We start from the raw sequence: 23,005 nt of genomic DNA on the forward strand, positions 1-23,005 counted from the left end.
GGGACATTCAGGAAACACATATTTTCGGTTTTAAAAAAAACACTGAAACCAGCAGAACCTATTAATATGTCGAATCTGAATAAACATAATTAACTTTGCGCTGGTTTCTGTCAAATAAACTGTTTCCCCCCTTTTACAATCCATGACTTTGTCTCCCACAGTCATTACTGTCCAAAGTCGAAACTAAACTTCATCTCAACTGCTTCCAAAAGATGCCCTTTTCTATAAAAAAAAAAAAAAATGCATTTTTAAAATTCCAGATTTAATATGCCATTTGTCCTCGTAACGTCCATACAACAGTGCCAGCAAGCAGCCTTGGATGAAACAACGAAGAAAGATAATGACGTCATCACGGACGATGAGGGATCTGGATTTTAATTGTGGCATTATCACCCGAAAACACGAGCAGGCCCCCCTGACCCAGCGGGGGAATTCTATCTGACGGGTGCTTTCGCGGGTGATTTGTCTTCCGCCGGGGAGGCGGTGACAGTGATGGATCCTTCGCGGACGCCTTCCGTTAGCCGAAGCCCCGGCAGGTTCGTCTGGCAGCTGACAGCCACGGCAAAGACAAGCGGCTCTAAGGAGACGGCGCGCTCGTGTTCTGGCGCGAGCAGATAACCGAGAGGCGGCGATAAAATAAATAAATAAAAAATACTCAGCGTCTTTTTTTTACGCGGCTCACCTGACGACCGCCGCCCGTTTGGGGCAGGGAGAGAGGAGACGCGCACGGCCCTGATCTGTTCGTAGCCTCGCTTTCTCGCGCGCTCACACAAACTAGGCTACGCGCTTAAACAGTGTCAGTTCTCCGTGGCTTTGCCAGAGACCCGCACCAAATGCTGACAGCGCGAGATAGCGTGGGCTGCTTCCGCTCAGAATACCAATGTGCATCAGTAATGCTCAGTGCTGTTGCCTCAATAAATGTGGATGCTGCACCATATCACCGTTATTATATATATTTCACAAACTGAGACTTAAGAGCAAGGAAAACAAATAAAGCAAAGGGTATTAGTTGGACTTACCACATAACCACCAAGTAGAGGTTCCCATTAAGCAAACTCCATAAAAAAAAAAAAGTGATGGACCAAAGTCGCCTTAAATGAGCGCCATCTTCTCTCTCTCTGGTGGTTTTTAAATCACGTCTTTAAGAAAAAAAGGAGTATTTTTTGTTGTTGTTTTTGAGAAATCTGGCTATTTTCACTGTCAGTTTTCCCCCCCTGGTGACACGGATTCCAAGCTTGCCTTGGTGCAGAGCTGTCAGAGAGATCGCTGTCCTTAAAACAGGCTCGGGGATTGAGCTCCTTAAAGAATGCATCATAGTTCTCTCTCTTTTTTTTCGGTAATCATTATTGCACTGCAGACTACAAGAAGAGGCTTTGTCTGACTGGCCCATGCTAAAGGGGGCGGGTCCTGCAGCCCATTTCCTGTTCTGAGTGAAGACATTTATTTCAAAGGGCATTTTTTTTTCAGATCTTTGAAAAGGGAATGAATTCATCTCTGTTACCAGCGGCCGACTGGATGTACCAGACCCGACAAAAGAGACGCACCTCTTATTTTGCGCAGGCCAACCGCGGAGGAGGCCCAGCCGCAACTTAAAAAACGGGCTCGGCCGTTCACCTGTCCCGACGCGGAGGACAATGAGCAGGTGTTCCCAGGTCTTCCCTAGCCACAGGCATTCTGCTCGCGACACACCCATCCAGACAGGGCGAGGTCTGCGGAGAGCAGTGCTCCCAGCAACTGCGGCCAGGTACAGACAGGTTACAGACTGTGAGGAGCCAGGTACAGACAGGTACAGACTGTGAGAGGCCAGGTTACAGACAGGTACAGTCTGTGAGGGGCCAGGCACAGACAGGTACAGTCTGTGAGGGGCCAGGTTACAGACAGGTTACAGACTGTGAGGAACCAGGTTACAGACAGGTACAGTCTGTGAGAGGCCAGGTTACAGACAGGTACAGTCTGTGAGAGGCCAGGTTACAGACAGGTACAGTCTGTGAGGGGCCAGGTACAGACAGGTTACAGACTGTGAGAGGCCAGCTTACAGACAGGTACAGTCTGTGAGGGGCCAGGTACAGACTGTGAGGGGCCAGGTACAGACTGGTACCGACTCAGGGGCCAGGTACAGACTGTGGGGGGCCAGGTACAGACAGGTACAGACTGTGAGAGGCCAGGTACAGACAGGTACAGACTGGTACCGACTCAGGGGCCAGGTACAGACTGTGAGGGGCCAGGTACAGACAGGTACAGACTGTGAGAGGCCAGGTACAGACAGGTACAGACTCAGGGGCCAGGTACAGACTGTTAGGTAGATTGCATACTGGATGTGAGATACAATGTGAGCACAAAACAAAAATAATTTTCATAAATAATTTCATAAATCATATTTTGTGGACCATGTGAAAAATGAAAAGAGGGAAGATGTGCTGGAATAAAAACTCCAGTGCTGACGGACATCATTTCCCTGGTTTTTTACAAATAATCGGACGTAACACTTCAACAAGAGACACCATCAGCTCCCCGGTACTAATCAACCGTTCGCCTTAATCCTCAGAAGTGTTGTGTATTTACTCAGAGAGCGCTCTGTACATCATTTCAGAAAAGGGATTTTGAAATAAAGTTACGTTCTGTTCTGTTGTCAGCACCACCACCACCATCATTATTATAGCTGTCTCTGTCTATGGCTGATATCACTGACTCTGGCACACTGAGGTGTTCTTCTCAAGAATGAATCTGTGAAAGAGAGAGAGGGAAACAAAGTCCACTCAACCTTGGCTCAGTTGATACTCTCGCAGACTAAATGTATATAACGCTATTTAGACGGACCAATGGGAACGCGACGCTGGTCTTATCCTCGCTGAGGTCGGCTGCGGCAGAGCCGGCGGTTGGTTGGTCGGTTGGTTCGTCACGCCGCGGAACCCAGACGGCGCCACAGCAACATCGGGACCGAGGCCCGGGTGACGTTGCCTCGCGGCCGTCAGACGGGGCGGCACGGTTGCCGTTCCCGCCGCCCCAAAGTTAGCCGACTTTACCCAAAGGGCCCCCCGTTCTGCCCAGGAGGACACCGGCGGCCCGGGCCAGCGCTCGGAGGAGATGGCTCTCTCTTTGTGAGGAAGCCTCTTTGTTGGGGGGACGGGGGGATGGGGTGGAGGGGCGGTGGGGAAGGGGGGCGCAGCAGACAAAGAGGCCTACTAGGTCTCCCCCCCCCCAGATCCTTAACTGCCGGCGTGCGAATAAATCACCCCTTTCATTTGCGCGAAAAAAAATACGATGTATGGGACCCTATAAATGCATTAGCGTCTGGGCTGGGTCTGCTTTTGTTAGGGATGATGCTGATTAGTAGGCAGTAAGAGGGGTCTGAAAAGGTTAGGTACCCCCCCCCCGAAAAAAACACCCTATTTCCTGAGTTCTGCAGTGACTTATTAAATGACAGCAACCCTGCCACCCCCTAAACCCCATCAGCCTTGCCCCCCCCAACTTTTTCCCCCTCCCTAGAAGAATAACCTAGTCTGCAGCCAATGGAGCCTGACAGGTTCTAATACAAAGTGGATCGGTGAGGCTGGAGCACGTGCAGACCAGAGGTAACCAGCCTGTGGGCCCCAAGCCCATGAATACTGAGACACCAGGTGGGGGGCCGTCCCAGGAGAACCTGGCCCCGGGCCCCTAACCGCTGGCCCCTGGCCCTGGGCCCCTCACCACGGCCCTGTTCCGCCTGTCTGTTTTTCGGGAGCCTCCTGTGTTACTGGAAAGTTCTGCACACACAGAGAGAAAAAGAGGGCAAATGGAGCCCGTCGAGTCTGGACTGCTTTTAGGCTTTTTGTGTATTTTCCGGGACGTTGTTTCGCTCCCCGCCCCCGTGCGGCTGAAAACCAAGGGGGGGGTGGCCCCGCCCAGCCGCCCCCCCCCCACCCCCGTTAACCACCGGCCGCCGCTCCGCGAGCCCGTCACTGCTTCCAGATGCGCGCTGGGGCCTCGAGACGGGCGCTGAGTGCCGAATGTGTTCCCCTCACAAAAGAGAGAGAGAGGGAGAGAGAGAGAGAGAGAGAGAGGGAGAGAGAAGCCTCCCTCACTGGCCCTGTACACTGAGTCCCACTGTCTCTCATGGACATATCTATGAGCCTGCAGGAGAGAAAACGTGTGTGTGTGTGTGTGTGTGTGAGAGAGAGAGAGTGTGTATGTGAGAGTGTGTGTATGTGAGAGTGTGTGAGTCTGTGTGTGTGAATGTGTGTATGTGAGAGTGTGTGAGAGTGTGTGAGTCTGTGTGTGTGTGTGTGTGTATGTGAGAGTGTGTGAGTCTGTGTGTGTGTGAATGTGTGTGTGTGTGTATGTGAGAGTGTGTGAGTCTGTGTGTGAGTCTGTGTGTGAGTGTGTGTGTCTGCGTGCTTGTGTGTGTGTGTGAGAGAGAGGGTGTGTGAGTGTGTGTGTGCGTGTCTGTGCAAGTGTGCACGTGTGTGTGTGTGCGTGCGTGTGAGTATGTGTGTGTGTGTGTAGATGCTACACCCCCTCTGAGCAGTAAAAAAAAAAAAGAATCATAAATCCATAAACAGGCCCAGGCTACAGCTTTACAGCTAGTGTTCAGTTTCCTTGTTCCCTCCCTATTCTATCCCCCTACAATTTTCATGTCCTCAGCGTGGGCAGAGATCAGCTTTTGTTCTCACTGAATATAAAGAACAAAACAAAAAAAAATCAATAGATGCTTGAGAAGCTGAAGTTGCAAACCGTAATGATCCTTGATCCTCAAGATTAGTTGCACACATTAACCAGAAAACTCCATCTCCCAACATTCCATGGCTCACTCACGCCCCCCTCCCCCCATCCTCCCCACCCCAATTGTGAGAGACTAATGGGGTAATTACAGCCCCCCCCCCCCCCCCTTCGAACGGTGCATGCTGAGGACCAGGGCAAACGGAGTTCCTGGCCAGGAGTGTTCCACGAGGACACACCGGGATCACAATGCAAATTCAACAGAACAGCATTTCACTCTTTGTCCCTCTCCCCTGATCTCTCTCTCTCTCTCTCTCTCTGGGTGAGAGAGTTAAGTTCCCGGCACTTTCTGACCTTTTCCCCGGCTCGGCAGAACGTGACACTGATACCCGTCCTGTACTGAAAACCCAACAAAAAAATCCAACAAAAAAAGGGGGAAAAAAAGACAAAAAAATGAGTACATACCGTTTTCTGAAGTCGCGACAACTTATTCAGTCCCCGACAGCTCGATTTCTGCTCCCCGCTTCTGAGCCCCAGTTCCGATGTTCAGACTTGACCCGAAAAGCGATCTTCCCACATCATCATCATCATCATCATCATGCGATTCCCCCCCCACTCCGCCGGTTTCACGACGCCGCGCGCTGGCGGAAAAAAAGAAAAACGCGGCGGACGCTCCTTCTAGAAAACGGCGCTGTCGCTGGGAGCTCAGCGGTCCGACTGTCCGCTCCGGCGAATCGGAGCACAGCAGCGTTCGCCGGTCCTGCGCTCAAACTCTCTGCAACAAGTACAGTGGAGAACAATGAACTCCTGCCAGAGCCGGTCTCTGGCCCACACATAAATCTGGGATGGGAGGGGGGGGGGGGTGGGGGGTTGGAGTGCTCGGGGGGGGTGGGGGGTGGGGAGAATGCTGACGCAACGTACAGCTGAAGGGTGGGGCCTCTGTTACAGTCTGATGAAGACAAGGGTTTACCACAGAGAGAGAGAGAGAAAGAGAGAAAAGAGACAGAGAGAGTGTGTGAGGGAGGGAGTGAGAGAGGAGAGTGACAGAGAGTGAAGGGGGGAAAAAGAGAGAGGAAGACAGAGAGCATGTGAGTGAAAGAGGCAGGGAGAGAGAGAGAGAGTGAGGGGTAGAGAAAGACAGAGAACATTTGAGTGACAGAGACTGGGGGAAATAGAGAGAAAGAGAGAGAGAGAGAGAGTAAGGGGAGAGAACAAAAAGAGAGAATGTCAGTGACAGACTGCGGGTAAGAGAAAGAGAGGGAGAGAGAGTGAGAGGGGGAGAGAAAGAAATGAAGACAGAGAGAGAGAGAAAGAGAGAGAGAGAGAGAGCGAGGGAGAGAGAGAGACCACAGCTGTCAGTCAGTTGCGGGTGTTCTGGTCCGGTTCAGGCTGTCCGGGGGAAATGGTGACTCGTGTTTTCCTGCTGTAATGCAGCGGGGAGCCACGCCTAAAACCCAAAGCCAGCTCAGCTCTGCTGGCTAGCCCGGCCAAACCGTGCGCTGAGGGGGTTAGCGTCAAGTCATTTCTCTCTCTCTCTCTCTCACTCTCACTCTCTCTTTCTCTCTCTCTCTCTCTCTCAGAAAAAAACTCTCAGAATTATAGGTTTGCCGTTTCGCTTCGCTTTATATGTCTTGCTATTTCGAAACGACTCTAATGCAGCAAAGGAGTAAAAAAAAAATAAAAAAAGAACACAAGAACGCAACCCGATACAGCCAGAGGCAGCGATTATTTCATTTCATTTTCGGCCTTCCCCCCCCCGAGCGCAGCTGATTGGACGGCAGCTGAAGCGCTGCTCCAGTGAAACTGGCGGAATGTTCCGCCGTGTCCCCGTCCTCATCCCCCTCCGTGCCTGGGACAGGGGGGAAGAAGGCCCCGCAGAGGTCGTGGGACAGAGGGGAGGGGGGGCTGAGAGTAAGGGAGGACAGGCCGGCTGCTGGATCCAGACCAGACCAGGGACCCCCCCCCCACCCACCCCCTCTACACGCCACTCACCACAGGAAGCACACTGAGCTGACGGGACCGATTTCCCAGCATGCATCAGTCTGCACTCAGACTGGGCCCGTCACAGTAGAGCGAGTCTCCTGTGACATCACAGCACTCCAGCCTAACGGGACGGTTTTTTTTTGTTCTTCTCGTGAGTTCTCATTGGCCCTTGGTGCGAACAAGCAGTGACAGATCTACAGGGTCATTTAAGCACGCAAGCTCCGGTCACTGACTCATATTCTCAGCACTCACTCACTGATGTGTGAGCCAGCACAGTGCTACAGATGCGCTACCATTTAAAGGCTTATAGCACCACACAACTTTACATGTTCGCTTATGCGCGCACACACACACACACACTTTCAGAAAGGGACAGGCACAGACACACACACACACACACACACACAGACAAACACGCAGACAGACACACACATATGCACACACACATGCACACGCCAACAGACACACACACACACTCACTCATAGACACACACACACACACACACACGTGCACACGCCCACACACGCGCACACACACACACGCACACCCCCACACACACACACACGGGCCCACACTATACACACACACGCACACACACACACACACTCACAGACACACACACACGCACACCAAGCTTTTAATCAAGAGCCTGGATGGAAAATCAACAGCGCTCCCGGGCACCGGCCAAAATTGGACGCAGAAAATGAGCGGAGGAGCCGGCCGAATTAGGCCGAGCCGCCCCCCCGACGCGAGCGCTCAGGACCGCTTCATCCGCCGTGAATAATGATCGCGCGTCGTAGCGCCTTTTCCGCCGGCCCGACCCACGCCGCCAGCTCCCGGGGGGAACGTAATGAACCCATTTCCAGCCCAAACAAAATTATTCGTGACCTCGCCTGCCGACGAGACCCTCCTCGCCCCCCCCTTCCGCTGCGAGGGAGCGCGCGTGTGTGGAGCGCGGTAATGAACCGAAATGAGCTTCGCCTCATCGCCAGGCTGTTTCCCCCCCCCCAGCCACCGTTACCGTTACCTTCCCCCGAAAAAAGATTCACAGAAACGAACGCGACGCTTTATTACTCCTTATTCATACAGCCCGCTCTGGTGCAGCTGCCAGGCACAAAGGCTGCAAGGGAGAGGGGAAAAATTTAAAGTCAAATAAAAACTATGGAACCTGCGGGACACAAGCCTGGTTCCCTCTGCCCTCCTAACCCAACCTGACTGCCTGAAGTTTTGGGTTTCCTCCCCGCTCTCTGTCTCCCTTTGAAAAATGACTCTGTACGTATGGTTCCAGTGCAGCGTATCACCAAGTACACGGCTCCCGTGATAATGGAGAGAAGATCAAGGTGTTCCCAACTGACTTTTTCAGGAGTCCGCTCTTAGGGGGGGGTGCGTGTACGTGTGTGTGTGTGTGTGTGTGTGTGTGTGTGCGTGCCTGAGTGTGTGTGTGTGTGTGTGTGTGAGAAAGGGAGAGAGTGTATGTGTGGTTTCACAACAAGCAAATGCAATGGATGGTTGTATGGCAGTTAGCTATTTAGTATAATAAATGTGTGTGTGTGGGTGTCTGTCTGTTTGTCTGTGTGTGTGCATGTGCATATCTTGGTTTCACAACATGCAAATGCACTAGACAGTTTAACGGCAGTTAGCCATTTAGTTTAATAAACTACTCAGGAGGAACTCACTAAATGCTTAGGCAGATATGTAAGATTATGATTATCATAATTATTATATTGCCATCGTTTTAACCGGGACGTGTTAAAACAGACGCGGATTTCTTTTATCTGAGAATAAAGCGCTCGCTGGGGGGCCTTCAGCTGGTGGTGGGGGGTGGGGTGGTGGTGGTGGTGGTTGGGGGATGGGTGTAGGGGGTTTGGGGAGGGGTACCGAGCTCCTTCATCGATCCGTTTCAGCGTTATGGCGAAGAGCAGCACACCTGGACGACGAGTCACCGGAGCGCCCGCCTGGACACAGCGAGGGGCGCGGCGTTGAGTAAGAGGCGATCACGAGCGCGGCGGGCGGCTACCCTCCAACCGTCATTTTTCGAAAAGAGCGAGCGAGTGGGCGGGCGCGTCGAGCGTGTGTGGCGTGTGTGGGGCGTTTGGCGTGTGACGTGTGGCGTGCGGCGAAGCGCGCAGCTCCGTATCCCAACCGCCGAGCGCCGGGCAGTCCCCCCCCCCGACCCCCCCCCCCAGCTCACCTCCCACAATGCACCCTGATTCTAAATGAGCCCATTTCACCAGCGGCCCCTGGAAACTGGAAGCACTTAATATCAATTGTAATGTGCTTGTGTACCTTCATGCAGGATGGCGGGGTGGGGCGGGGGGAGGGGGGCAAGACTAATTAAACCCACTCTGTATAAACGGAGGGGAGAAAACGGGACGTCCGCCAACTCCCGTTCGAATGCAGAATCGACCGAGCAGAAACCCTACCCTCTATTATGTCGCTGCGCCATGTTTAATTTCTACAGTCCTGCTCTCTGTTTTTTTTTTTTACTCACTGCCAAGCTAAATGAGTTTTCAGGTAACACAGAGATTGCTATCTGTGTTTGTGTGGGTGTGGGGGTGTGTGTGTGTGTGTGTCTATGAGTGAGTGTGTGTGCGTGCGTACGTGTTTTTATTGTGTGTGTGTGTGCCTGTATGTGTACATGTTTTTGTGTGTGTGTGTGGGAATGTGCATGTCTGTGTGTGCGTGTGTGTGTCCGTGCGTGCATGTGTACATGTTTTTGTGTGTGTGTGTGTGTGTGGGAATGTGCATGTCTGTGTGTGTGTGCGTGTGTGTGCGTGTGTGTGTGTGTGTTTGTGCGCGTGTGTTCTTGTGTGTGCCTGCGTGTGAGCGCTAACAGCTAACAGCTACTAATACATCATCATTATTGTTATAAGCTGGGACCCAGAGGCTGGGGTCTGACTGATTTCAGTGCCGGGAAGCCCAGACGCTCCATCGCTGTAAAACGCTGGGCAATTGGTGTTAATAACTTTAGTGGAAAATTCGACTCAATCTGACAAAACAAAGCACAAAAAAAAAAAAAAGCCATCTCTTTGGACACGTTGCATGTCTGCGTTTAACTCTGACATCACACCACCAATCTGAGCCTGGTAGGACCAATTATTTGCTACCGCGGTCATGGAAACGAAGAGCCAATGACCCGCCTTCCGATTGGCTACGCTCGTTAAATTAACGGCACTTTGACACGACGACGGTGTGGTAGTGGACGCATGGCAACAGCCACTTCCTGGCAGGGCGAACGAACTTCCTGTGGCCGGGCTTAATGGACCATATACTGACTGGTCATGCGTGTGTGTGTGTGTGTGTTTGTGTGTGTGTGTGTGTGTTTGCTTATGTGTATGAGCGTGCCGGTACATCTGTGGTTGTGTATGCTTATGTGTGTTTGTGTGTGTGTGCATGTTTGTGTATGTTTATTAGTGTCAGTATGTGTGTGTTTGTCTACGTTTGTGTGTGATTGTGTGCATGAGTGTGTCTACGCTTATATGTTTATGTACATTCATGAGTTTGTGCATGGAGTGCGTGTGCTCACGCATGTTTGCATGTGTGTATGCAAGAGTATGCTTGTGTATTTCCGGAAATGCATATGCGCACGTGTTTGCGTTTGCATAGGTTTATGCATGTGTTGCGTGCTTGCGCATGTGTGTGTGCATATGTGCATGCATGTGTACACATGTGTGTGTAAGAGTGTGTTCGTATGTGTGCATGCGTTTGTGTATGTGTGTTTATGTGTGTATGTGTGTGTGGGGGGGGGGGGTGTTGGAGGGAGGGGGGCGATAGTTGTGTGTCAGACCCACTGAGCACTGAAGGACACGGTCTGGAATCACAACACGTCCGCTTCGCTTTCTGTTCGAGGGCCGAGCTGCTGAGACCGCGGGAGAACATTCCGGAAAATTCCAGACGCTCTCCTTCTCCGCCGTTCCCCTCGGGCGCCCGGGCGCGCTCTCTCTCTCTCTCTGAAAAGAGCCCCCCGCTCTTCCCGCAAACTTTTCCGTGAATCTCAAATAAAGCAGCTATTAAAGGAATAAAGCAAGGGGGGACATCATATTAGAGCAATTTATATGCAAATTTTGCGACAAGAGGTTGACGAATGTGGGGGGGTGGGGGGGGGGTGCATTAGACCACGCTCATTGACTCGGTCTGACCCCCCTTCCGCTAATATAGACACTCGCTAATGAGCGGCTCCATTTAGCTAATCTCACTCCAGTGGTGTGGCGGCGTTAGCGAAGCTAAGCAAAGCAGGTGTGGCAGACTCAGAGCACCGCAATTCCAAACGCAGCTCCCGCTGCTGCCACTAGATGGCAGCAGAGGGTCGGTCTTTGATTGGATTTTTAAAACGATTTTTTTCTCCCCCTGAAGAAGTCATGCTGTTTGTGTTCAGACCGTGTTTAAGACAATAGTGGAAAATACAAGATCCCCATCCAACAGTAACGTAACATACACACAAACATGCACCATCCATGAACAACACATTTAAGATCTGCCATCTGTACAAATGTTATCACGAACACACCAGCAGCTAAAAATAGACATATAATAGCGTGTTCTGTTGAGTGATGGAGGCACTGTTGACAAAGGCATGACACCACACTGATGTTCATGGTTCCAATGGAAAATTTTCATGTTTATTTTTTAAGATGCTGGGGTTAATTTCGCAAACACGTGCAGGCACTGCATCGCGCGGTGTAATGAATTAGTCCGTCCAGAAACACTGAGACAGTGATGTGTTTTTAACTCCGGGTATTGGGGAGGAGTAATGACTCTTTTCATTGGTGTATTACTCATGGTGTCTCACGGTGAGACGGCCAATTAAAACAAAGCTCAGGGGCTTCTCTGTGGCCTTTGATGACTGTGACTGATCCATCGGAAAAAGAGCTCTCTCTCTCTCTCTCCGTCTCTCTCTCTCTCTGTTTCTCTCCGTCTCTCTCTCTCTGTTTCTCTCTCTCTCCCTCCCTCTCCTCTCTCTCTCTCTCTCTCTCCCCCTTCCTCTCTCTTTCACTCTCTCCATGGTGCTACCCCTCCCATCCATAAACTTGGACTTGGACCGCAGGGCAGTTTTCACACACAGCGACCCTCTCAAGCCCCGCCCAGGTCGTAGTCCCTGGCGCATTACCGCGACCGTACCGCCACCGCTCGCTGGCAGCTCGGCCGCGCCCGTCCCCCCCCCCCCTTCCCCCGGCGGAGGTCGGGTGGCGGCGCAGACATTCTAATCACTCGCCCCCGGCCGCCGCCATCACGCTTGGCTACACAAGCGCCCGGTCGGCACGGCGACCGCCCCGTCAAGCAGGACTGCAAGCCTGTTAGGGCCGGAGCATGCTCAATTACAATAACAGAGAGTTACACTAATTATGACACACCACTGGAAGTCATGCTGAAAACTTCCTTCCCCCCCCAGCCCCCAGCCCCCCCCCACATCCCCACACGTCAAGAGAAAATGAGATCCGCTTTGATGTCTCTGTCCAGCTCCAGTCACCCGGGAGACTGTTGTTATGGCGAGCTGGAACACCACAGAGAGGGACTTTGGCGTACCCCCCTCACCTCCCTCCCCTCCCCTCCTCGTTCCCTTAGTGCGGCCTGGGTTCTACAGATGGGGAGAGGAGGGGTGGGGCTCAGTCCTGCACCCTGCTGGCCGGGGCGGGTAATGCAGCGTGTGGGCGACGGTGGCGGCACACGCCGCAAGGAGGACGAGTGTGAGGGTGGCGGGCTTTATGTGTGGATTTAAGCGGAACTCAAGAGTTCGGTCCGCGCCGCCAATGCGCCCAAGCCCCCTTGACGTTTCCTCCCTCAAACGCGAGCTGACAGCCCCCCCCCCGTTGGAGGTCAGTCTGATACCATCGTCTGGAGACGCTCGCAGGAAGTGATTCTGGGGAGCAGATTATCGCACTCCGTCGGCGTGAAAGCGATCGCTGGACTCAAAACGCGCAGAGACGGGTTCCCAAGCTCCTTTGTGCTCCCCCAGCCCAGACCGAAGAAAATCTGGCCCAGGAGCCGGAAGAAGGAAAAACAGATTTCGCTTCGAGATGCAGTGGGCGAAACGAGAAAGAAAGAAAGAGCGAAAAAAAAGAAGAAGAAGATGCGTTTGATATCGATTCTTTGCTCTCGCCCGAGAGGACAGGAACTTGGCTTTGAGGTTTGACAAAAGACGATAAACGAAAGGGCGGATATATATCCACTTGACATGTGAACAAAAGTGAGCCAAACAGGGTTTTAACGTCGTCAGAACGAAAGATTGCGATGTTTCGGTGTTCCGGTCCACACGTACCTGTAAGTAAAAACCTTCCGGTAGTTCCCGCCAGGAGACGGACGAACAGCTCCGAAATGCGGCGAAGGCCAGTCCCAGAACACAGTCACACACAACGCTCTCTCTGCGTTCGAGAGTGTTTGCGCAAAGTAATTACAGAGTCAGATTAGGCAGGCTTTGCGCCCCGTGCCCCATCCCCCCCCATCCTCCCCCCACCCCCCGTCCTCCTCCTCCTCCTCCTCGGTGCGGTGGGAGAAACCGCGTTTTTGTTTTTTTTTTTACGTTCAGCCGTTCGCGCCTCCCTAGCCGCTAACGGCGACGTTAGCATCCTCAGCGTTAATCAACGGAGGAGAGAACCATCGATTTCACGCCGAGCCGAGAGCTCGTTTTCAGACGGGGGGGGGGGGGGGGGGGGGGTGTGGGGAGGGAATAAATACGTGTCGTCCACCTTAACCACAACTGAGCAAGGATTTTTAAAAAAAGAGAGAAAACTAAGAACTAGCAGAGACCTTTTTGCGATGCGATTTTTTGGAGATAAGGCCTCCGGTTCCTGGCGGCATATGAAGACGCGACGAATGCGCTTCGGGGGGAAAGAAGAACATTAACCTTGCGATGCACTCGCTGTAGAAGAAATGACATCCTCGTTAGGCCGAGGACCTGGATTACTGAATCAATTTAATAGTAAATTGTTGCAGCTGGGTTGTCTGTCATTTTCTTGGTACAGACACTTCTGTTCCTCTCTCTCTCTCTCTCTCTCTGTCTCTTGCGCTCGCTCTCTCTCCCTCTCCCTCTCCCTCTCTCCCCCCCTCTCTCTCTCTCTCTCTCTCCCTCTCTCTCTCTCTCCCTCTCTCTCTCTCCTTCTCTCCCTCTCCCTCTCCCTCTCTCTCTCTCTCTCTCTCTCTCTCTCTCGCGGCGAGAAACGGCTTCGGCCTGAATTAAATGGCGACGGTTAATTCTCCCAATTTGCGTCACCCGCCGGATCGGGGGGCGTTCGTCTTGGGGGACCGAGGGAAAAAAAAAAAAAAAAACAGCTGTGGTTTTTATTTTTCGATTGCGTGATGCTCTCAAAGGGGGTTTGGCTGCCTCGGGAAAAAAAAATAAAAATTTGGCCTCTGGAATGTGCCAATTCGCATCATAATAAAAAAATCTGAAACAAATTTACAGTCTTTTTTTTTTTTTCCAATCCCGTTATAAGGAGGCTTAATAAATCACCGCGAGGTTCGTCACGGATAATATAATAGAAAAGAGCACACCCTATCGATTCCCAGAGGGGGAATTCATCTCACTACCAGCGGCGGACGTAAAAACAATTAAAAACGCATAATGCAGACGCAAATGGCCGAACACGCAGAGGTCCGCGGGCGATAGGTAATCATGGCGCGATCGATGGATCGATGGGAGCTTTAAGAGAGTCGTCTCCCGGGCATTCAGAGCCCGCCGCATTTCACACAGAACCGCTCGTCTCCCCCCCCCCCCACTTCCCCCCGCGGGGAAAGAAGACGCGAAGCTCGCGGAAAAGAAACGACAAAGGCAGCGCTGTCCCGCTGAACGAGGCCTTCCCCCCCCCCCGCGGTGTGCCCGGCTGCTCGCAGGGATCTGGGATTAGGAAAGGGGGGAAAAAGGGCCTGTCGCAAGTTCGGAAAAAAAAAACATTCCCGTCACTCCCAGTTGCTGCAGTATGATCAACATAAACACGACATTTACACTCCTAGATTTTAGATGTGTGGTAGAGCTCTGATTCAGTGAGAAATAATAGCACTAGCATGCCATTTACATTCGGTCTTCAGCAGGCCACAGAAATATGACACACTTTCACACACACACACACACACACACACACAAACACACACACACACCCATATACACACACACATGGGGCACACCATCAATCTATATCCAGCAGGGTTTGAAACAGTTTCACAGTGTTGACACAGTGATGAGAAGCATCTCCGTTCAGCATACACACACACACGTGTCTTATCGTGTTCCCCCCGCACTACACATCAGAAGTGCCTCCGCCAACGTAAACACAGCCCGTGGTTTATCGCCGTTTCACAGACACCAGCGCGAGTGCCTCCGTTCCGCGCAGACAAGTGCACAGTTAATTATCCGTCCGTGCACATCAACAAGGTCTGACAGGCCCCCTCTGCTGAGTCTTCACTGGGGTAGGTAGTGACGTGCGTGATCCTCTCGTCCTGCTGAATGCAGAGGGTGGGGATGGTAGGGCAGGCCTAACCCTATGAAGAGCAGGTTTTTTTTTGGAATGTATATATATTTTTTTTTTCAAAATAAGCCAGCGTTCTAGAACTCCGCTGCGTTCAGTTACCAGTAGAACGTTCTGTTTAGAAAATTCCGATCACGTACTTGTGATCGTACATCTTAAAGGGTTAATTTCATCAAACAGCATGAGAAGATTTAAGGCAGCAACCGAACAAATATGGCAGTATAACATTCTACAATAAAAAAAGACGAGGTGTGTCCATTTGTGGTTCTGTGCATGTGTCTCTGTAGCTGTAGGTGTGTGTGTGTGTGCGTATGTGTGTGTGTATGTGTATGTGTCTCTGTAGGTGTGGGTGTGTGTGTGTGTCTCTCTCTGTAGGTGTAGGTGAGTATGTGTATGTGTGTGTGTATGTGTATGTGTCTCTGTAGGTGTGTGTCTGTGTGTGTGTGTGTGTCTCTCTCTGTAGGTGTAGGTGAGTATGTGTATGTGTGTGTGTCTGTATGTGTATGTGTGTATATGTCTCGGTAGGTGTGTGTGTGTGTGTGTGTGTGCGTGTCTCTGTAGGTGTAGGTGAGTATGTGTATGTGTGTGTGTCTCTGTAGCTGTAGGTGTGTGTCTGTATGTGTGTGTGTGTGCGTGTGTGTGTGTGTGTGTGTGTGTGTGTATGTGTCTCTATGTGTGTGTGTGTGTGTGTGTGCGTATGTGTGTGTGTGTGTCTCTGTAGCTGTAGGTGTGTGTGTGTCTCTGTAGCTGTAGGTGTGTGTGTGTCTCTGTAGCTGTAGGTGTGTGTGTCTGTAGCTGTAGGTGTGTGTGTGTGTGTGTTTGTGTGTGTGTGTATGGGGGGGTCACGAGTAAACAGAGCTGCAGTAATTCCACGTGTGCGTGCGAGAGTGAGCATCTGCAGCAGAGTCCCCCGCGCTCTTACGCATTAACACGCGTGTGTGCGTGCGCCAGACGTCCACGCGAGTCTGACACCTGACCCCGATCTCGGCCTCCGCATGTAATCCCCACCAATGAGAAACAGGTGGGGGGGCGGGGCTGGGGTGTCCCATCAGAGGAAGAGAGAGAGACACAGAGAGATAAGATTCCTCACGACTGGGATCATGCTGGGGTCTTAAACAAAAAGGACGGGTAAAAGTGAAAAGGCTTTACATATCGTTAACCCCCCCCACCCTCCGCAGGGCTGGAATTACATGCGATTAGATCAGTTGCAGAAACAGGGGATTACAAGGGTGGCCTGAGCAGATGGGACGTTGGCAGAATGGCAGAGTGGGGTTGGGGGGGGGGGGTGTCACCCGATTCCAGAAATGGCTGTTTTCCCACGTGTCTGTGCCACCCCCCTCACCCTGGGGGGGGGGCCGCGGTCTTTGGTGGCTTTCCACTGACCCGCGCGGTTCACACGGGCTAAACCTCCACCTGAACGAAACCAGCACTGTTCCTTCATCCGTTTTCGTTTGTGTTCGCCACTGCTCTGCCTCCCGTGTCGCTAGTTCGTGTTGTGAAAAGGTACACGTGTGATTTCACCCACACCGTGGCACACAGGAAGTCCCTTTAACGTTCCCGGCACACAGGAAGTCCCGCCCCGTCAGCGTCGGACCTCTCATCACGCGGGCTACGCCGGCGAGCTGCTGGCTTCGCAACAGTTCGGAGCCCCCCCCTTATGACAACACAAACACAGCGCATTCTAGAACCCACGTGACATCATCGTTCGCATTTCCACAAAGGACGTGAACGTATGTGCGCGTGCCTTTTAACCCCCTGGAGGCCACAGGCGCCCTGCCAGGATGACGCACGCTTATTTAACCTCCGTTTAGCTGCTGCAGAGCGACGGCACATACGACCGTTCGGCCTGGCGAGCGCGCGTCTCCCAGACAACTGCCCGAATGGGGGGGGGGGGGGGTGGGGTGGGACTCCAGTAATGCACAGAGACGGGGAGGGTCAGCCAACATTAATGCAAAGCACCCTATTATAGATTTTGCCCTGGGGGAGTTCGGGTGGGGAGCGTGGGCGGTACGGAATGAGAAAATGTCACATCAGCTGTGCGGCCAGCGCCTCTCTCATCTGTGTTTAAATGGGGGCGAGAGGAGGTGCAGTTGAGAGTTTCGGGGGCGGGTTAATCGAGACCAGTAAACCCCTTTGAAGAGTAGGGTTTTTTTTGGGAACGTTTCCAGTCAGTCTCAGTCAGTGTTCTAGAACCCCGTCGCACTCAGTCACCAGCGATGATTGCTACATCAGCACTGGAATGTTCAGCTGAGACCATTCTAATGAGTCACATCTTAAAAGGATCACAGCAACATTTCGCCACTCAAGCCTGAGGAAATCACCGGGTGTGGGCATGCGCAAGGCGGCGGGCGCGGGGGGGGGGGGGGGGTCCAGGGGGTGTAATGGCAATGGCCGAAATGGAGGAGTGGGCCCGCGACAGCATCTGACGGAGGATGATGGAGAGTCCGTTTGAAAGGCTTGCCCCAGCTTAGCCTGACTGATAAGTGGATTTCAACGAGTCCCAAACGGCCCAGGGAAGCGGGGGGTGGGGGGGTGGGGGACGGGGGGGGTGGGGGGGGTGGTCGGGCTGGGGCCTGGCAGCCCGCCACCGCCTCACGCACGAGCGCCGAATATCAGATCAGCTCAGCTGACCTCCCGCCCCAATCTCGTTAGCCTCTGCGCAGTGGCGCCCATTACTTAGCCTCAGATATTGATAAGAACAGACCCTCCGCTAAGTTCTGCTAATGCGCTGCCTGCTAGACAGCAAAACAACCCCTGTGCTTTACACAGTGTTACGCAGCTAGCTAAGTATACGTCCCAGTTCTGGAACAGTACAAGAAGGATATGCGTCGTGTTTTTGGACTGTACCTGGGCTGACTCTTCCAGGTAGTGTCATCTGGTTGCGTGAGAAGCAGGGGTGTCCAATATTATTTGGAGAGGGCCAGTGTGGAAGCAGCTCCTTGTTTCAGCCTGGCACTAAGACTGTAACTGTTTCTACTGATCGACATTTGGACTGAAAACCGAACCCTAACCCTAACCCTAACCCTAACCCTCACCAGCCCCTTTTCAGATAAGATTGGACTAGAGACGACAGGAGGACTCGGTCACGCACTTTGAACCCCCCCCCCCCACCCCACCTGGAGCTGTTCCAGAGCATCCCCCCCCCCCCCCCGCATGTTACCTGTGGAAAAACAGTGCCCCCCCCCCAACCCGTTCCCCCCGGCCTCCGCACCCGCACAGCGGCTCCAGGCACACCCCTGAAACCCGGCCCGCTTTCGCGCGTGAGAAAAAAAAAATTTAATAGCGTCTTTTTTTTCTTTTTGGCCGAGAAAACGCTCTTCCGCGAGCTGCTCTTTTCCTTCGCCGCTCGGTTGATCGCCAGGGCGATGATGGCGCCTGACAGGAAACGGCTCCGCTCCGCCGTATCGCCTCCCTAACCCCTGTGCCGGCGCTGCCTGGCCTGCTTCTGATGGGACAGGAACAGAACGCTTCAGGCCACTGGGGACTTCCCAGCACACAGCAAAATTACAACAATAGGAGGAGAAGCGCACGCACTCAGAAATAACCTCAGAGTGAAAACATGCCGTATGCAAATGTCTCTCTCTCTGTATGTGTGCCGAGTAGATCTCGAAACTCAATGTATAAAAATGAGAAGGATTCGATCTGCACTCGTGAATCATCCCAGTTTTTAATAGTGTATAAACTGCATGCCAAAAAGGCTCTATGCACGGTTGGAGTTCTTCCACAATCTAAAATGACAATTCGTTTTCAATAAATGAGCGAATCACTGAAACCTGATATCATGAAATATGAGCCGTCTTCTCTGACTGGCAACTGTAAATAATTTAAATATAGTTTCAATAATAAGATTTGATTGTCATGTTGAAACAGGAAAGGGCCTTCCCCAAACTGCTGCCACAAAGTTGGAAGCACAGAATCGCCTATTAAGTATTAAGATTTGCCTTCACTGGAACTAAAGGAGCTTAACCCAAACCATGAAAAACAGCCCCAGACCAAGGCGTGTCCAGATACTTTTGGTCACGTAGTCTATTTCCTCACAAACGGGTACATTCCTGTCCTCACTCATTGTGCCTGTCCAATCACTGACTGTCACTTATCCTCTGCCTGTCACAAACCCCAGGAGAACAGCGCACGGGAGAAAAACGAACGATAAAAACCTAAAAAGCCTTTAGCCTCCTATTATTGGAACTCGTAATTAGAAAATAAAGGTGCGTTACTAAAAATGGAAGCCAACTGAACTCCGTCGGAAGGTCTAAGTTTTCACATCGTGAGCCTCCCTTATTTAAAAGGGGACAATGCCCTTAAAATCTCATTATTCAGATTCCTGCCCGTGTCCACTGCATAAATTAGGTCTACTTGTCAGTTACGCCAGGAAAAACAATGATGATTTTTTTTTTTTTGTCCCGTTCCCATTTCTACGGGCAGGGCACCCGGTGCGGGTGCTGAGCGCGCCTCCGAGCGGGATTCGTTCCACGCGCCAGAAACCGCCTGATCCGTCCTTTTTATGCGCTTTTAATTACGCACGGTCGGGCGAACTTCCAATCCCCCCGGAGAGGGCCTGGCGGTAATTCGCTGGTATCGCATTGTTCCCCCCGCGCGGCTATCCTATCGCCGTCACCCCCCCCAAAAACCCTCACCCCCAAACCCCCCCCACCGGCAGCGTCAGCGCGGGGTTAACGGTGGAAGCTCAGAGCTCAGAGCTGTCAATCAGGCCAGCGGCCCGCACACGGGCAGAGCGATCCCCCCCCCGCCAGCTCCGTCTCACACAAATAAGCACGATTCCGCAGCTAATTATGACACGCGCGCGGAATTCCAACCGCAACCCGGCTCACGGCCTCCGGCGTCCGCTGGCGAGCTTCAGCCGCGCTGCGCACTGTTGCTGACGCGCGCACATTTCGAGACGCTTTTGTTTTTTTTTTGAGCAGCGACCAGCGATAATATTAGCGGCTTGTATGGTGATATTAATACGCTCAAACCTCCTGATGACCTTTTAAGAAACACAGAAAGCATGAAGGCTGAAGTTGAAGCATCAGAGGGAAGAAAAATTCCACCTCAGACCAGACTAAACCAGTCAAGCTGGTTCAAGCAGCGCTTCTGACAGTGTTTCTGGTTTTAGCTGGTCGAACAGTTGTTCACCAGCTGACCGGCCTATAGATTAGCTAGTTCACCAGTTTGGCCATCAGCTTACTCTACCAGGTTAACCAGCTTTGACCACCCACAGACCAGCTATGACCTGCTGAGACCAGCTTACGATCCCAGCTCGCCTTAGCTGGAATTCTCAGCAGGGATAACAGGGACTTCATGGCAAATGTAAGGCTGCCACTTTGTCCCCAAGATCTTTGGTTTACACACCTCAAATTGCCAGAAAGAATAGCTGAATGCGACACAATAATGATCACAGTCAATACTCCACCAAAGGCCTGATGCTGTACTGTTCAGCCATGGAAAACCCTAACAGGCTACGAAATGCCGAGCTTATGAGATTCCTTCGCCCGTAATGAAAACAAAACGAAAAAATCCGCTAATACGCGAAACCCTCGCGTGCCAGACGCCGCTCGGCGGAAATAAACAAACCGCTTCCCTTTCTCACGAAAACCGCTTCCCTCTTAAGCACCGACGTGTCCCGGAGAACCTGGAGGTTCGCGGGAAACGCGACGGCGGTAAAGAAACGGCGGGAGGCCCCCCGGTCTCGCTAATGTCAGCCGACGGCTCGAACATCACGCCTCGGTGATTGAAGGCGGCGGACGGAATCTAATCGCCTGATGAAGAAGGCCGGTTCCCCGCGCGTCCGGTCGCAAACGTCGGCGCCTCCTGCTTACGGCTGCTGAACGTTTCCCCCGATCGCGGACTCTCCGCTGTTTTGTAGACGCTGCATTCGTTTGGCGACAAAAAGAAGAAAAAAAAAACGGCTCATGATTTACCGAGCGTCGCTTCAATTACCGGAGCCGTCTGATCGTTTGTGGAAGCCGGCCGCCGCCGCCGCTCGCGATTTAGCGGTAAAGGTCGCGGATCACAGGGAAAGCAGCTACATATCGCTGTAAAGAACTGACATTTAAAGGAAATGCGATAGCGGTGGGGGACTTCGCGTAAAAGCCCTTAGGGGGGTGGACAGGGGGTCTATAGGTTACCGTTTCCAAGGAGGGCTATAACTTATAACGTATTTACTGTTTCAAACCAGAAAGGACAGCAGTAATATTGACTTGTTTTTTAAAAAAAACTTGCACAATGAATCGGGAATCGCATAAATACCAACCTCGGGTACCAAATGGCATTGAAGGCTCTGCGACTGCCTCGTTTCAGGCTAAACAGAAAGACGTCTCCAAGCAGAGCGAGGCTCAAAATGGCGACGTCTTCTCTGACAGTGGCGCCCAGCAACGGCTAACTTTTCCCGCCGATTATGCTGGGGAAATGCAACGGGGCGGTTATACCAGCATCATTCAAATGCACAGAGCAGCTGAGGATTATGGGAACTGCCAGGTTATTCTTTTTTTTTTTTGCAGTCAGAGATGCTATCTACGCTCAATCTTTTTTAATCACCTTGCAGGAGAACAATGTGTTGGCAGGGAAAGCACTCCATGGGCAAATTTTTTATCGCACCTTTTTTATATAAGAATAAAAATGCCGATATGCCAGCTGTTAAGATGTCCCAGTATAGCACAGATCAGAAGCAAATGAACAAAGAAAACGTGTTAAAACCTTGCTAGCAGGGGGCATTGTAAGGGCAGGGGGGGGGGGGGGGACGACGACAACCTTTTAACAGTTATTTCCTCAAGTCTGGAAAAAAAAAACAGACCTGGAAAAAAATGATTAACATGTCAGTGCACTAAATAATCAAATTAGCATAACAGTCAAGCGGATGAAGCTTCAGATTCAGACTGTTATGGTAAAATACTCGCCACGGCCTTGTTTGCGTGTGTCACGTGTGTGAAAAAGCTGTCTAATTATGCCCCCGCAACGGCAGCTTGATTATACATCAATTTCAACCTCTTCAATAACCATTCCCGCTGATTACGGGCTCTAATTAACGAACGTTCGGATCTGAATGTGAACGACCCCGAAGCCTTCTTTGTTGTATCATCCATTGTGCACGCGGCTAATGAACGTTTAATCTGACTTTAATATGATTTAGCGGACCGAGTGAGTCAAAATACGCGAAAAAAAACCCCCCGCAACCTGGACCTCCTCTGAAGAGACTGATTTTTTCCGTCAGATACGTTCAGGGTGTCCGTTACGCTGCGACGTTCGCCCAGCTCAAATAAAACGGCCCGACCAAGGCAACAGGACCACTCACTGTTAGAAGGGGGTAACACGCTTCCTCATAGGCATGACAGGTCGTCGTTATTTTTGTATATATTTTTTAATAACAGAATTTACAGCGTAAAAGACGAGACTTTATTTCATCAGTCCCAGAATGCACAGGGGAGTACGATTCGCCTTAGCCTGCGCTGTCCCCCCGTTTCCCAAACCACAATGTTTACAGAACTCTGAGCCCCGACAGAGGACCGCTTAGAGATTCAAGACTCCAGGAAATTCGTGCGTCGATACCTCTGGCGTAACGAGCACTTTTCGTTCTCTCTTGAGGAACCAAGACGGCGAAAACCTGCGTCAGCAAGAAACCCTTAAGTCTCCAAACTCTTCCCCCTACCCCTTGATTATTTAAGAGGTACATATAATCACCAGACAGATTTTGGGATAGGCATTTGTACTGAGGCCTGTGACTGGAGGACCCTGTTGGGTCTTAGGGAAACAAAACCTCTGTGTCTTTGCAAAGTGCCATTAGGCTTTTGCTAAAGCCAAGGTACGTGACAGCACTGAGTGATGTTCACTTTGTATTGTGAATACGATTTTGGGTACAGACTTGTTATCC

The 23,005-nt window shown here is 51.8% G+C and overlaps 1 protein-coding gene across 5 annotated transcripts in view; it reads right to left on the reverse strand.

The window, feature by feature from the left end:
- Positions 1-23,005, reverse strand: part of sash1a (SAM and SH3 domain containing 1a) — a 310,513-nt gene that overhangs the window by 89,545 nt on the left and 197,963 nt on the right. Inside the window, exon 1 of one of the 5 annotated variants that reach the window (XM_064340468.1) lies at positions 5,161-5,302. The exons of the other annotated variants lie outside the window; for them this stretch is intronic. The gene's annotated coding sequence lies outside the window, so the exon portion shown is untranslated. Of the gene's footprint in view, positions 1-5,160; positions 5,303-23,005 lie in introns of those variants that run through there. 5 annotated transcript variants of the gene reach the window in all.

The sequence above is a fragment of the Anguilla rostrata genome, chromosome 6 (genome assembly GCF_018555375.3).
Source record: "Anguilla rostrata isolate EN2019 chromosome 6, ASM1855537v3, whole genome shotgun sequence".
NCBI lineage: Eukaryota > Metazoa > Chordata > Actinopteri > Anguilliformes > Anguillidae > Anguilla > Anguilla rostrata.